Genomic DNA, 16,315 nt, shown 5'->3' on the forward strand with positions numbered 1-16,315 from the left:
TCCCTGCCAAAAGCTTTAATTTGCCTGAAACACTCGCGCGAGCCACGCAGCGGGGATTTAATGTCGAAAATGAAGCGACGCTGAAAGTCGGTTCGATGTCGAACGCGGCGCAAACGCAGCCGCAACACCTCGCAACACTGCACGAATTTCTCGTGTCGTCTGGGTATATGTAATATCTATTCATTCGAGTACTCGAGTAAGCAAATATGAATGTACTCGTCAATGCAAGGAAAGAATATCTCGGCCAAATTGCATTTCGAGAGATCATCGTGCTGCCGCAGGGTGGTGGGGCCAGATGACATTCTTTGATTCAAAATTCTCTAGAGACCTGAATTTCCAACCGATCATCGACATCAATGGATTTGGAGGTTGATCCTGAATAAATTCCGAAGAGATATCTGTCTTGCCAAAATTAAAAAAAAATTTTTTTTCTCAAATTACTAGCCCCAAGAGAGGAAAAATTATCGTTAAACGCGAGAAACTTGTGAAATACTCATTATTCGACACTTATTTCTATCTAATAGCATATTCAGCGGATTGAAACTATGAAACCAATCAACCAGACACCTCGAGATTTATCGATCTTGAACCAGAAATCCATTAACCCAAAACCCATATGCCCAAAATCAATAAAAACATCAAATATAGACCCGTTAAGCACAAAACCGAGGGATTTTGATCCTTAATTCTTTCTTAATGTGGGCTGAAAGGATGAGCTTTGAAATTCTGAGTTTTCTCAAAGGTGATTGTAAGTTCTGGGGTCTCGCATTTAGTCCATCCGTAGGCTCGAACCCATTGAGGTCGAACCCAAGACACTGTGCTTTAAACGATAAACTTTTAAGACAAACCCTCAACCCATGAACCCTGAACGATAATTTTTTTCAAAATTTCCGCTAGACAGATCTCTTTGGAATTTGTTCAGGATCAACCTCATCCATTGGTGTCGACGATCGGTTGGAAATGCAGGTCTCTAAAGAATTTTCAACCAAAAAATGTTATCTGGCCCCACTGTTATCTGTGCGCCGTTGCGGCTTCTCACGGAAAGTTGCTCCACTTTGTGGACTTTGACACATTTTTCTTCCTCGGAACAACGCAGGTCTAAACTCGTCCAAACTGGACAAGATGAGATCGGCGCGAGCGCCGATATGAGAGCGATTTTGCTGAATATAAACGCGGAAGCGTTCGTTCGATCGAAGACTGCGCGCGGCGCGATCTTGCCGATAAGCGGTTTCGCCATCTGCGAAGAAAAAATGGAGCCAAAGTCGAAGGCTGCAGCCGCGAGGGTCTCGTCGAGCGTTTCGGGGGCGGATTCGCTTTCAACAAGTGGTTCATGCCATTAGTTGCGGCGAAAGCTGCAAGTGTCGATAGCTAGCGTTCCGCTCTCCGCCTTGAGAAGCGAGCGCCTCGTTAAAGCAAGTCCCCCCCGCCGATCCCCCCTCCCCTCGTGTTCCTCGGGACCGGGGGAACAATTTGCGGATGTCGACTTGTTCGGTTAGCGCCGGGTTTGATCTCACTCAAAGCGTATCCTTCCGACCGCAAATTCTACTACGACGAATTCGAGGAGGCGAGCCTCAGCGACTACGAAGCTTGTCGACGAGAGACCGCTCTGAAAACTCGGCGGTCAGAGCAGCGATTACCCTGACGATCGAACTTCTGGAGCTGGATTCTTGTCGACCCGATCCAAGTCGACCGAACGAGTCGACGTCGCGTCTCCCACTTACGTCCTTAAACTTCAATTACCGCGATTCTTACGGACTGAATCACCCGAAAAAAAAGTAATTTCAGAACAAGCGGAATCATCTAAATTTTAGAGGATTTTATTCTTATATATGGATGTACTTCTGGCTCCAGTTCTACAATAAGTAGGTACGAATCAAATAAGATCATCGTAACAAACAAACCAATCAGTTTTGTTATGGACTTCATAGCTACAAAGATGTTCATCATAACCAATCGAATATGAAACATAGTTAAAAGAAAGAATATATTATCCGACTTCTTGCAATAGATTATAAACTGTATTTGACCGAATATGGATGAATTATCTTCGTTATGCCATATGTTATGCAGCAACACACATACCTTTTTCAAAATAGCGTTCCAAACATTCTGACCCATAAACGTATGGTTATTTTTTCGTTCATGTCTGGAGGTAGAGCAGGACTAACCAAAAGAAGCCGACATTCAAGTCAACGTGTTCCCCTTCGTACAAGAGGAAAATTAATTGATGGAAGAGGAAATCCTCTTGAAATAAGAGGGATACAGTTGGAACAATATCTAATAAATTTCAGATGAACGGTCCACTTTAATCGCTTTATCAAAAGGAGAATTCTTCTCCTGTAAGAGGCTTCGCTTAGAACATGAGGCAGTGGGAAAAATCACTTTACAAATAGAATATTTCTTTTCGGGCACAATAATAATCTCGCGCAACTAAGCGAGATTGAGACGAATTTGATTTTCTTCACGAATATCAAGCAAGTTTTTCGTAGTTTCTGGTAGTCATTTCTCGCGACCATTGTGCGCGTAATCCCCAGAGACTCGCGGATCCCCACGGGTGAGACACTCCGCGTGTCATCTGCGAAAGAGCAACGCTATAGCCGAGCGATCGAGAAACAGAGGAGAGAGGAGGGCAGAAGGCGCTGTTATCCTGACAATCGGGCTTCAACTGGGATCTTCGTCCGAAGAAAGCCCGAGTCGGGACGACCGAAGGGGTGTAGGGGAGCCGACATCGTTTCCCACTTACATCCTTAGAATTGAATCAGCCCGCCAGCCGATTGTTACGACCAAACAATCGAGCAACTGTCACCCCGCATTCAACGACGAGGATTGTTGAGGATTCTGATCACGGCTAACGCAAAACGCGGAAGATATCGACCGCCGGCGGCGCGGCGGCGCGACCCGCTCCCGAGTTTAATTATTTTCGCGCGCACGCGAGAGCCTCGCGCAACTTCGTGCCCGGTTTGCGGTGTCAATAGTGCCGTCAAGCCTCGTGGCTGAAGGCCATTAATTTTCGAGCCACGCCGGAATGCTTATCGGACGAGCGAACAGCCGCGCTCACGGAAGGGCGAGTTGGACAACTATGAAGCGGGCAGACCTCGCTGCCAGGGGGCATTCACTCTCACGCCGACGGCGCGAACGAATCGCCGCCGCATCTTCCCCGTGGGCGGCCTCGAGGAGCATGTCGGAAGGCACGAGGAACACGAGGTTCCTCATTAATAACACGCGGAGCGCTCGATCTTCTCGCGTTCTCGCTCGGCCGGCTTGGATTGCGCTTACGCAATCGAGGAACCGAGCGAAGAATATCTTAAGGACAGATTCCTGGAGAAGCACTCGGGGGTTTCCTCGAGCCTCATTTGGCCGAGCTATATTTATGAAGCAGTCGGGTGGAAGGGGGGGGAGATGAAAACACGTAAAGCAGGTTCGTTGGTTTTGATAATGTTTTAATATTGAAGTAATATTAAGGAGTATAAACAGAGCCTCATTCAGTCTCGGACTGAGAGAACCAAAGTATGAATTTCATTCTTAATATACAGGGTGTCTTAGAAATACCGGAACCCCCGGATAACTTTGCAGGATCAGGTTTTCATGAAAAACTTTAAGTACAAAAGTTGCAGAAAATCGAGTAACGGACTTGATGGTGACCTTGGCCATGACCTTCAAGGTCATTTGAAGGTCAACTTGCGTTTTTTAAACGGGAATCCTTACTTTTTATTACACTGCTTTTTTTTCTACCAATTAATTTGAACAACTTTTGTTTAAAACATTGTTTTTACTTGCCCAACGTTTTTTGAGATATTTGAGGAAAACTTGGTAACTTTTTCATTATTTAACTTACGATATCTTGCTAACTATTTGTAGAAAGAAAAAGTGATACTAGACTCTCTTGCTTTATTTAGTCTCAAGAATATATTGTCACAATAGCGCCCTGACTTTTGTCAACTTACTGACTTTTGGAAATTTCAAAATCATCAAATTAACCAAAATCAGGACACTATCGTAACAATATATTCTTGAGACTAACTATAACTTTTATATTTAAAGTGTCTCATGAAAACTTGATCCTGCAAAGTTATCCGGGGGTCCCGGTATTTTTAAGACACCCTGTATAATATTAAGAAAGGGCCCAACTCGCCCGGATGAGAGTGAAGCTTGGAAAGATGGCGCGAGAGGAACTTTTACGCCAATGTCGTTTCCACCAATGTCGATGAAATCTTAACTCGAGTGCGTCCGAGTGGAGCGTAAACTCGGCTTAATTTTCAGTCATTCCTCATCGCGAAAGTCTTAACCCTGAAAAGGTAGCGATAACAACCCGTAAAGCGGGAACGAATTTGAATTTCACTCGGGATTTAAGCGACCGCCTTTTCTCCCAATCGTTGTGAACACGTTTCGTAAAGCATCGGCAGCGCAGAGTAAATTTCGACTTCATCGAGCGAATCGCACCGCAAACGACGGATCGTCGTCCTGTCGACGACTCAATGCGGCAGAGATGAAATATTCATTTCGTAAATACGCGCGCGCGCGCGCGGCAACGGTCTCCGAAAGTCTGCCGCTTGGCGGAGATACTAGTGTGCAAAACTAGCTGCAAAATTACCGCAAAATAAAATACAATAAAACAACCGTCCATCAGGTCTGATGAGAGCGCGCGTCGCGGTCGCGGGGGGCGGGGGGGGGCGGCGGCACAATTTTCTAAATTGAAATCCTCAGACACACGCGCGCGCTCTACCGTGCCCTCGCGGCATATTCTAATGCATCCTAGGCATTCGCACTCGTCGACGCAGCCCGCTGCGTCTTGATTCGCGACCAACCATGCGTGATTTTCCGGCGAGGAACATTCTGCCTGATCTGCGCGATCAAATTTGCGATCAGAAAATTCGCGCCGGCTGGCCGGGCGAATCGGCCTGTCATTCCGACGCGATCCCGCCGATTCAGATCGATTCTCAATCTCGAGGAGAAGAGCGAACGTTCGCTTTGCTAGGTTTTGTTGCGAAGGGAACGAACACACTCGTCTCCCGTCCGACGAGCTGTCAACGGCTAATTTGCCTACGCGGAATTATCTAGCGCTGATTGCATTCACCCCGCGATATCATTAGCTTCTAATCAAGTGAATTGTTATTGTTATTATTATTATTATCATCATCATTATGAAGTGGGGATCTCTCGACACGAGTATCCGCGCGCTTTTACTGCGACATTTTCTACCTCCGACACTTTACGCATTTCCTATATATTTAATTAATTCCATTACCTGAAAACTTGGAGATTGCAGAGCCCGATGCAGAACGCCTGCCGGCAAGAGCTCGAGTCTGAAACAAAAAGAGAAGCACAATTATCATAAATGTCACGGATATCTCGCGCATCCGAACGGAATGAAATACCGAAATATTTCACTCCGTCCGGCGTAAATAATTTCTACGTCGTCGCTCTCTCTTTTCCGTCGGCGTTGATCCAAAATGTCTCCCCTTTCCCTTTAACGGAACTCGACAGCATCGCGCGAGAACGAGCCGAAGAGCAAACGGAGCTGATCGTTTCCGAAGTTAGCAAGTGGCTCCATTCGCTGGGCACAGCCGGATAAAGAAACATCAGCGCACATAATGTTCCGGATAAAGAGGCGGGGAGAAGGAGGGGGAGTCGTATATACACGCGATATAGATTACGTAACAACGGGATCATGCTCCTCGATGCTTCGTCGGGCCGGACCGGCGCAAAAAAGGAGCTCAGAGAGAGAGAGAGAGAGAGAGCAGCCGGAGCAAACCTTTCGTGGATCAAGCGGAGGAAAAACTGTCCCACGATTTGCTGGTAAAACAAGCTTCTACTTTATATCTCCCGGGACGAACCGTGCAGGTTGATTTTCGTGAGTGGGTCCTCCGAGAACGGCCGTGGACAAATCGAGCGTGAAACGTCGCTTTCTTAGATAAACTATACGAAAAGAAGAAGAAGAAGAAGAAGAAGAAGAAGAAGAAGAAGAAGAAGGGGAGGAGGAAGTAGGAAGCGGCGAGGGGGAGGAGGAGAGAAGGGTCGGTCACGCTGTCGTTGTCAGGTGCAATTTTCCTGGACGACGCGAAGCGAATCTCCTGCGGGAGCGTGTTCCTTCGATGCCGAGTGGATCTGGACGGCCGTGTCACTTGCTGTCTTCTCTTCTCGAGCCGGTGATAACCGGCCGGGGAAAAATGATTTCATATGCACTCTGTCTCACTCCGACCTCACACAGGCCGAGAATTCCCTTGTTCCTTGCGTTAGAGCGTGTTTTCGTGGAATTTTTATCGGTTTGATGAATAATTCCATGTTGGCTAGATAACCGATGAAAATTAAGTAAGCGATATGGCTCTCGCGTGAGATCAAACAAGTGGTTGGTCTATCATCCATCGAGATCCCGAAAGGTTAATTTCCGGAAAGCTATTTTATCGTCGATTGCATTTTATCTTTATTCCAAAGACGCGTATTACGTGCAACATGTCGCGAGAGAGAGGAGAAGAGAGAGAGAAACTCATCGCGTGTCTCTCTCTCGCGACATGTTGCACGTAATACGCGTCTTTGGAATAAAGATAAAATGCAATCGACGATAAAACAGCTTTCCGGAATAGCTTTATTTTTCCATGCCTGTCGCGCCAGTGAGAGTCATCGGGAAAAGTGCGCGGTTAACCAACGAGTTACATAAGGTGAACTTATCAAGTACGTGACGTAAACTCCTCCGTATAATTACGAGTAATCACGGCGGCGTTAATGAAAACGTCTTGCGCAAGAAATCTGAAATATCACGGTCTTGCGCGAGAAGAGAAACTCATTCCGAATTGCTCACAGCGGGCAAGATCTTATAATTGCATCTCGACAATTCAATCTAAATTAGCGAACGTCATAAACATTCGTCGGGATCGTTAGCGGCAATTTAAGTTACGCCGCGGGCGAATGAGCGGCCAAAACCCGCTTCTGTTTCTTTTTTTTCGCAAACCGGCGATAACGTCATTACTCCGCGATTCTCCCGTTCGACGATATGAGTCCAGCTGCGAGACGTTAAAATCTGCATTATTCCCTTGCAAATCGTCGCGAATGTCCACTTTTGAAGTTGAGACAGCACGGACACGTGTATCTCTAAACCAAAAGTTCCGCGGAAAAACTAAAGAGATATCGATCAAGAGTTACAAAGTCAAATTACAGAAAACATTGAATTGTAAAAATATTACTACTCGCCTTATATTTTTGTACACTTTTAAATAATATACATCCAAAAGACATAATTTCAGAACAAGCGGAATCATCTAAATTTTAGAGGATTCCTCCAAGATTAAGAGGAAAATATTATATAAACACATTATTCCTAAAGTCAGAGGGATTATATGTTATATGCATAATGCAAATTTTATTGATTTAATATAAATTTCCTCTTGTGCATAGATTATTTAATCTTTTTTTAAGAGGATTACTATTTATTCTTACTGTATTTTACTCTTACTGGTTATACTAGTTAATTTGAAAAAATTATTATATAATGTATAGCGAAAAGTAATATATATATATATATATATATATGGATGTACTTCTGGCTCTTCTACAATAGTTCTACAATAAGTAGGCACGAATGAAACAAGACCATCATAACAAATAAATTTCCAATCAGTTTTGTTATGGACTTTATAGCTACAAAGATGTTCATCATAACCAATTGTATAAAAGAAAGAATATATTATTCTTGACTTCTTGCAGTAGATTATAAACTATATAGTATTTGACCGAATATTTAATTGAATAAAAGAAGTCGATATTTAAGCCAACATATTCCTCTTCATACAAGAGGAATATTAATTAATGGAAGAGGAAATCCTCTTGTAAGTAAGAGGAAGACAGAATATATAATACAGAATAGATAATATTATAGAAGACAGAATAGATAATATTATATCTAATAAATCTAATAAATCTCAAATATCTTTTGGGTGTATATTTTGAGTATAACGCGATGAGTAGAAACAATACCTGGACGACCTACGTGTGTAGGAGATACAGACGAGATACGTTCTCCCGAGACTAATGCGACATGATACAACGCCGAGATACAACGGGAGAAGAAGCTTAGTTCTTAGTATAACTGAATTGCGACCAGACGAAGACTTTCTGGCTGACGAGGGGCGAGTTATCCCCGTTATACCGCGACCGGCAACATTCGCCCGGACACACGACTGTATTAAAACTCGCTTGAGGCAAGTGAGAGCAATTGACCGCGAGTGGAACCCCCGCGACAGGACAGGAACCTTGCCGCTCCTACAAACGAATTTGCCGTTCCCAGACAACGGAGACAATTCGGTTACACCGAGGAGGCTGTTTCCTCTCTCGTGCGTGAAGTAAAATGGTTTAAACCTCCGGCGACGCTTGGAAACGAACCTGAAGACTTCGATCCCACTGATTTTAAATCGAGCCTCCCGTTCGTCAGAAGTCCGATCGTATCCGACGATAATTTTTTACCGGTCGTTCGCTGGGACCCTCTCTCTCTCTCTCTCTCTCTCTCTCTTACACCATCGCACTTTACATGGCCCGGGAAGGCCATCGATTAATCCGCGATAATGTCCAATTAACGCCGCACCCTCGCTTCCGCACGACGGTTTTGTGACGTCGATTAGCATGGCGCGGCCTTGCCTATCGTGTTAACGGCGGCGTTCACGTTACTTCGCTTAAATTACGCTTACATTGGCACGTTCCCGCTCTCGACGCGGAAGCGTCGCGCCAACGACGACGCCCGATTGCCATTATCAACACGCCGCGCGCTATATCCGCCCCAAGTAACTCCGTTTGCATTAACATAATCTACCGGCGTTTATCAGCACGGCATGTGGTGGCGCGATCCTATCTCGAGTCACTCCTCTCCCTGCGACCAATTTCACGTGACTTTCGGCTAACGTCGTCCGGTACGCACGGTCGCACGGTCGATAATTGTGACAAGACAGCGGTATCGATAACTTTGAGTTTTCGAGCACCCGCCGAGACCGTCCCTTTTAGGATGCTCCTCGGTGTCCCGGATATCCGAATGTTGTAAAAATTAGCCCGCTGCTCCTGCGAGTACCGTGATTGGTGTGAAGCTACAATAAAGTACAGTAAAATGTCAAAATATAAAGAAATCTGTTATCATTTTCAGATTAAATTAATTTTTTCAATTTTTTCGAAATTTCTGAAGTTTCCCGTTCATTCTCCTTTTGTTAATTTCTTGTTCACTTTTTTATCAGATTTTGAAAATCGTTAAAATGAGCTTGTTTGCTGGATAGTGAGTCGAAAGATTACCCAACGTCGAATGTAGCGTAAAACTGAACACTTTTTCAACAATGACGTCAGCCATATTAGGTCCGCCATTTTTTATTTTACAAAATGGTTCTGATTCATAATCGGCGTGTGTGCAAGTTTCAACAAATCAGATATATATATTTTTAAGAAATATTGTTTTAAATATGTTTTAAATACGTATAGTGTACTTGCGCAAAACTTGAAAAATTTCGAAAAAAATTGAAAAAATTAATTTAAGCTAAAAATGATAACAGATTTCTTTATATTTTGACATAAAAAATAACTATAAAAAATTGGAAACAAATCAGCGTCTAACGTTCCCCGATTGTCAGAATAGCCTCGCGTGAATTTGAGTACCTGAGACCTTCACCTGTAAAATTCGCAGATCCATGAAATTCGCGGGAATCGCGCAAGATCCGCAAAATCCGCAACCTACGAAGATTTGTCGATCTACAAAACGTGGAAGCAACATTCGCGCAAAAGATCACGCGGTGATGAGAATTACCGACACTACTGCACTGATAGAAAAATATACTTGAATTAACTATAATCTCACTATATTTTATAATTCATTTTGGCTACTATATTTTTATAGTTCAACTGTATTTTTATAGTTCATGGAACCTGCAAAATATATAGAATAAAACAAATATATGATTGTCTTAAATAATTGTTCAGTTACTTTTACCACATATATGGTAATTTCTCATTCACAAATATAGCGAGATTTAATATTCATATAGTTACATCTGTCATCGTTCAGCAAATATTCTGCTAATATTGACTATATAAAAGAGTTACTTTACCTACCATTTTATATTTGTATCCGTACAATAATTTTAGTTTAACTTACTATAATTCTTGGTAAAAATATTATATGCTTGGTTATACCATGCCTATATCGTAATTATTATCGACACTTATTATGGTAATATTTACTATATTATAAATATGATATTCCGGACTATAATTTAGTTACTATATCATTATAGTTCCAAATATCGTATACTTTTCTCTCAGTGTGCGTGCTCATCAGGCTCATAACCAACTCGCAGTTCCCCAACGGCTAAGCCGCCCACGCAGGAGTCAGTTCTGACGCTTCTAAGCTTGTAACTCGCCAACACTCCGACTGCGTGCGTCGATTTGTAAGCGCCGCGATAACGGCGCGCATGCACGGGATCCGACCGGATCGTCGCGACGCCTCGGCCGAACATTATTTCAATTAAGTGACAGCGAAAGCGCTTCGTTACGTCGACGACACCCGCGCCGGAGGGGAAGCCCATTGTGCCTTGGTATTCGACGCGTCGCACGCGCGCGAGTGCGAATCAATAAGCTTTGTTTAGCGCGCGATTAGCAGTATATCGTTTCGCCTGCCGCCAAGTTCCTCGCCATGTCAGCGTAATCGCGTCCCTCTGCTCGACGAAGCCTCTCCCCCCGCGGCCCGCGATTAAGCGGTGAGGGCGAAAACGACAAACGATAAAAGTCGCGTTGTCGGGCGGCAGCGTTCTCGCGGCCGCCCGTTTTCCTCTTTGCCTCTTTTTCCTCCGTTCTTTTGCCTCCCCCGCACGAGAGTTGCCCGGCCACGAGAGGGTTAAAAAGCCCTATTGATTTTTTCTCTCTCTCTCTCTCCCTCCCTCTCTCTCTCCCTCTCTCAACGCTCGCTGTTGCCAAGTTCGTACAAGTTCGCATCGCGCGAGTTTTCCGTCATTGTATATTGCTCACCGGAGGCCGACGTATATCGCGCGCGCGGGAGAGACAAAGAGGGAGGGAGATCGGGGGTAAGAACGAGAGCGAGACAACGCGAACGGGCTTTCGTGCGACGGCCGTCGAAGAAGGGATGCGACGGCGCGACACGACGAAGGGACGTTCAACGGTGGGTAGGTGTGGCATTCGACGTATTTCCCGCGAGCGGCCGTGTGTAATTATATCCTCGTTCTCATGTCCCCCCCCCCAGCGGGGCGCGAGTTACATTCTACATAACGCGCCGCTAATATGAGCGTTTCATGAACCGCAGAGATTGCACCCCCGCCGCGGCCGTTCATCGTCACCCTCGCCGGACGTCTTCCGCGCTTCGATCGAAATCCTGCTTGATCAGCGCTCGCGCGGATCGCTCGCTAGCTTGCTTGCTTGCTTGCTTGCTTGCTTGCTTGCTTGCTTGCTTGCTTGCTCGCTCGCTCGCTCGGACCGACCTGTAATTCGAGGCGGATCGATCTCGCTGATTGCACTGATGAACAGTCGAGCCAGGTGATTGGATTCCGCGATCCTCAACTTAGAGCCGGGTCGAAAAAATTCCGAGCGGCTCTAGAAATCGTAATTGGAGGTCGCGTTACAGGACACCGTCAAAAGGATCGAGATTAGGTTTCGCGGAATTGAGGATTCGGAATTTAATACGTATCGAGTAACTTTTCTACTTTTCCTTTTCCTTTTCTGAGAAATGCCGAGATACTGCCACCGCGAGCGGCACCACTTCAGCGGATATTTTGATGAATTCACTTTCGAGTGTGTAACAGAGGATAACGGAATCTCGCTCCTTTAACCTTTAGAGGACCGGCATTTTTCCTTAAAAATTTGCAATTTTCTCGCGGAAAATTTATATATATATATATATATGTAACCATCATGTCGCGTAGAGTTTTCGAGTTTATTAGTGGCTCTTATAAGAGCCACCCAGGTCCGGAACGGAACGACCAAAATAAAAAATTTTCAAAATTTGGATCTTGGCATTTTTAGGGGTTTTTTTTTATATCGCAGATCATCATTTTGACATCAGACTATCGAAATTTTACAAAGAAAAGCAATTATTTACCTAAAATAAGTCTATATTACTATAAGTAATCTCACACGGTAATAAAACTTTCCTTTAGCCCAGAGCTAACGACGTGAACGTAGAAAGTTATGTAGCTCCTTTGTCTTTTTTTATATATCTTGTTATTTAAAAACTTTTTTAATTTTCTTTTTTTTATAATTTTTTAAATTGATCTTATATAATTCTGAGAGAAAGTGGATCTGTTATGAATAAAAACGTACTGAGATGCAAATCACTATACAGTTGAAATGTGTACTTGCCAATAAATGTTTATTTACAAGTAAGGTAAAAATCACACGAACACATATGCAAATATACTTTTAGAGCACATAAACGTCGACATAAATGCATAAATAACTGTAATATAACCTTTAAGAAAACACTGAATGCCGATTTATACGTGGCTCCTGTAGGAGTCACCCCGCTCCTCTAAAGGTTAATCTCGCGGTATATTTCAGTTTCAGTGCACCGAGGGAGAAAAGTGTTCGGCATTTGTAATTATAATCGCGCGGAGAAAGAATCGTAATCACGCGCGAGTGTTAACTTCAACGAGATCCGCCGCGTCCTTAAACTTGACTCGAACTCAAGCTTATATCCCAAACATTTTAATTGGGGCAAAATTCCAAAACGAGACCGCCAGTCAACGCAACGACGCGCGATCGAACTTCTACGCCAAGAGTTTCGGCTTTTCGCTGGTCGGTCGAATGAGACAAGAGAAATCCGCACATCCGATATACCACGCAACTGCTTGCGGACCAACTTCGCACTTCGCGTCGCACAGCGCTAGACATTTATTTAACCGACCAGTCCGGAATAAGATTCAACTCAGGCGTCGCCCCGTCAAGTCGGATCTCGGGAAACTTTGGCCCGCGGTAAAACCCGCGGAGCGGAAAGTCGCGTCGAGTTTCTTTCACTTCCGGCACGGGAAAAAGAACGTCTAAGGGCCGGCACATTAATCTCATCGACGTTCCCCCGCGTGGAGAACTCCCTTTCTTCGCGTATGCGAACGTGCCGTCGCCTCGAAAAGTCGAGCCCCGCTCGTCGATACAAGCGTCGTGCGGACGCAGCGACGTCGACGCAGCGTATCGAAATTTCAATGCTCGTTCGTTCGCTCGTCCATTGAAACTTCGTAATTACAAGCCGTCGCCATCGCGCGGGTTTTTGCACGGGAGTAAATTGAAGGGCTCCTCCAGGAGAGCCGGAACATGCGCGCGGCGACTCCACGCGCGAGATGAGATCTTTCGGTGTTATTTACGACCGATTGTTTGTTTATATACTCCGGAGAAATTGATTCGTTCAATATAGTACGTTTCATTGTGAGAACTCCTCTCCCGCGCCCGCAGCAGCGGCGAAGCCAAGGGCGAAAGGGTCTCCACTCGACTTCCGGTTTTATTCTCGTAATTCTTCCGTCCCTCAATCATTTTCCAAGAGAAAAGGTGTCTAATGCGAGCACGATATTTCTATATCGTACAGAGAATTTTCAGTTTCTCTTCTTCAGTCATTCTTCATGCTTCTCTTCGGCTCTTTCGAATTGTCCGCTGTTGCCCTTTTGTAATTTTGTATGTGTGCGCGCGCGCGCGATGAATTCTATTCCTTTAAATAGGCCGTTAGTCATTGGGAGCAATAAAAAAGAAAGAAAAGAAAAGAATTAACCACTACTTCCCTTCGCTCTCTCGATCTGATCGAGCAAGATATGTTCTTCGTGAACGCGATAAATCGCGTTCTCGCGACTGTGTCGGTCGAAGCGCGACTTCTCTCACGTCAAGTTAACAAAGTTGAATGTCAAGGGGCGCAATAATCGTGCTTCCCGATGCCTGGGGATAGCAAACCAGTAATTCTCCTTATACAAAAAGGTTTATTAAATTACCCGCTGCCTTTCCTTATTCCTCGCGTTTCCCCGATAATTGGCGAATCTAATAAAACGTGGTATCGCGTTTCTTGCTTTTTATTTTCCCACCTCTCCGTCGTGAATGCAATTTCTTCTCTCTTCTCTCTCTCTCTCTCCCCTCTCTCTCTCTCTCTCTCTCTCTCTCTCTCTCTCTTTCTCTCTCTACTTCTCTTTTTCCTGTCAGCTAGATCACGTTTCATGTTTTGCAAGGAAAATTGCGCGTACCTACCATTACCTCGTTATTACACGTACCTCTCTAATCGAGCAATTTGCTGCCACTTCTCCGAGAAGTGACGCACACCTATTTACGGCCTTAATAGACCCTACGAAATTTTCGGGACGACGACGACAATCTTACTTCTCTCATCTGCGAAAGTGCGAAGGTCCGGGAATTCCACCGTTTTCAGAATTCGCCGTCGCGGAGAGTCTGCGGGAGTCACGAGTCGTTTTACGATTTTAGAGATAATATCGTCGTCGAGAACACGTCTATCTTACGTGCGCAGCGTCTCGAGATTGGGAGAAAGTGCATATAATTCTTTGGAAAGCCCAAGCGTGCCCGGCTTCTACTCGAAACTTGCACTCTCCCGCGCCCATCGCGAGTCAACAGGGCGGCTCGATGGGTGTTCGCGACACCGGCGGTAATAGGAGAGTTTGCAGTGCAGCGATTAGCATGCAGCAGCCCTCGGATATTCGAGTCGTCGCCGTTTACCGAGGCGCGGTTTCGCTCAGCCGATCGTTCAATATGGAAACACGACGATAACCAAGAGCACCGTCAAACGTAACAAAGTCGGCTGGCAATATTCGATAACAACAGCCACTCGGCGAGCGCGAGGGTGGAAGTACGTTCATACACGAAGCGGACTCGTAATAGATTGAGCAAGCCGATAGACAATAAATATTCAAATATTCAAATGTTTCGCTAAATATTTCCGATACGACATCGCGTTGACAAGCTGCGCGCTAATATAGCCGGCAGTCTTGTCGGCATCATCGGCCGGAGGAGATCGATGCGCGTATAATTACGAGTTACAATAACATTCGTTTTTCGGGAATTTCTCTCATTACTGCATTTCTCGTTCTCGTTATTATATACATTTTTCCGTCTACCGCGTTCACGCGTTAAATTGATTTCAAATTACGTTAGTTTTTATTTCTCAAAATTCTGTGATTGTTATTTAATTTAAATTACGATTAATTTCGGTAGCGAGAATTTCAACTTCCACGAGCCGCGAGCGTATCCGAGCGGCCCGTGACGTCACGAGAGGGACGCAGAGGGTCAACTTTTTCTCCGTCGCATGAGGGACGGAATTTTCGCGCGCGCGCGATCGCACATGAAATGATTGCATAATGAAATGGACTCGCGAGGACTTTACCTGTGATTTTCCTTCGTTATAATAAATGGTCGTTCTGGCTTAAATCACACACGTGCCCTTTGTTCTCGACGAAAATGAGACCCGTTACTGTTGATTAAAATGCGCCATTTATTAATTTGCCGGCCGAGAAGATTACATTACACAGAACAGTATTTCGCGTGACGGATGTATTTACGACAGTGAGAAATCACCCCGACGCAATTGGCCATTTGTCAAAATTAAATAATGTGCTTATAGTCATCCCCTATCATCTCCTTCCCTTTCTCTTTCTCTCATTCTCTCTCTCTCTCTCTCTCTCTCTCTCTCTCTCTCTCTCTCTCTCTCTCTCTCTCTCTCTGCGGGCAGCTCGTCGTACGGCGATCGAACATTTGTATCAAGTAGATAGATATAAAATAAGATTCTTGAATTATTATATAATTAAAAAACGAGTAAGGAAAAGCCTACAAGAGCTACAAAAGTCGAATGCGCGATAAATAACGTCTGCTTTAAATAAAACACCGGTATAGACATAATGTTAAGATAAACGACTTTCGATCTCGCGACTTTCCTCGAACTCTTTTTCAAAGAAATATGCAATAAAAAATCTACATCGTGTTTTATTAAAGCAGACGATATTTATTGCGCACTTCGACCTTCGGCGTTCGGCTCTCTTCTACAGACCTTCTATAATTAGCGAAATTGCCGCAACCCTTCCCACCACCCCCGATAACGCGCATTCCGATCTTCATTAGTTGCACTATCATCGCGCCAACTTAAGACTAATCAAGCCCAATTAGGATTACCTCCGGTTAATTTTCCGTTAATACGCACTGCGTCGCGCTGGAGTTTCTGCGCTCGCGGGCAGTTTTAAGCTGTCAGTCTTATCTTCGTTATCGTCCATTCTGCGTTATATCGTTCGCCCCTTAATCGCTCGATTAGTTCTAACGATGGTCCCCACGTATGATATATGCGCGCATCGGGTATTCCATTTATTCGCGCCGTAAG

General features: G+C 44.7%; 1 long non-coding RNA gene across 2 annotated transcripts in view; it reads right to left on the bottom strand.

Moving 5' to 3' along the window:
• Window positions 1-16,315, bottom strand: part of LOC112590558 (uncharacterized) — a 98,059-nt gene that overhangs the window by 61,857 nt on the left and 19,887 nt on the right. For both annotated transcript variants that reach the window (XR_003114311.1, XR_003114312.1), the window contains exon 2: window positions 5,246-5,303. This is a non-coding gene — a long non-coding RNA (uncharacterized LOC112590558). The remainder of the gene's footprint in view (window positions 1-5,245; window positions 5,304-16,315) is intronic.

The sequence above is a fragment of the Harpegnathos saltator genome, unplaced genomic scaffold (assembly GCF_003227715.2).
Source record: "Harpegnathos saltator strain DR-91 unplaced genomic scaffold, Hsal_v8.6 scaffold89, whole genome shotgun sequence".
NCBI lineage: Eukaryota > Metazoa > Arthropoda > Insecta > Hymenoptera > Formicidae > Harpegnathos > Harpegnathos saltator.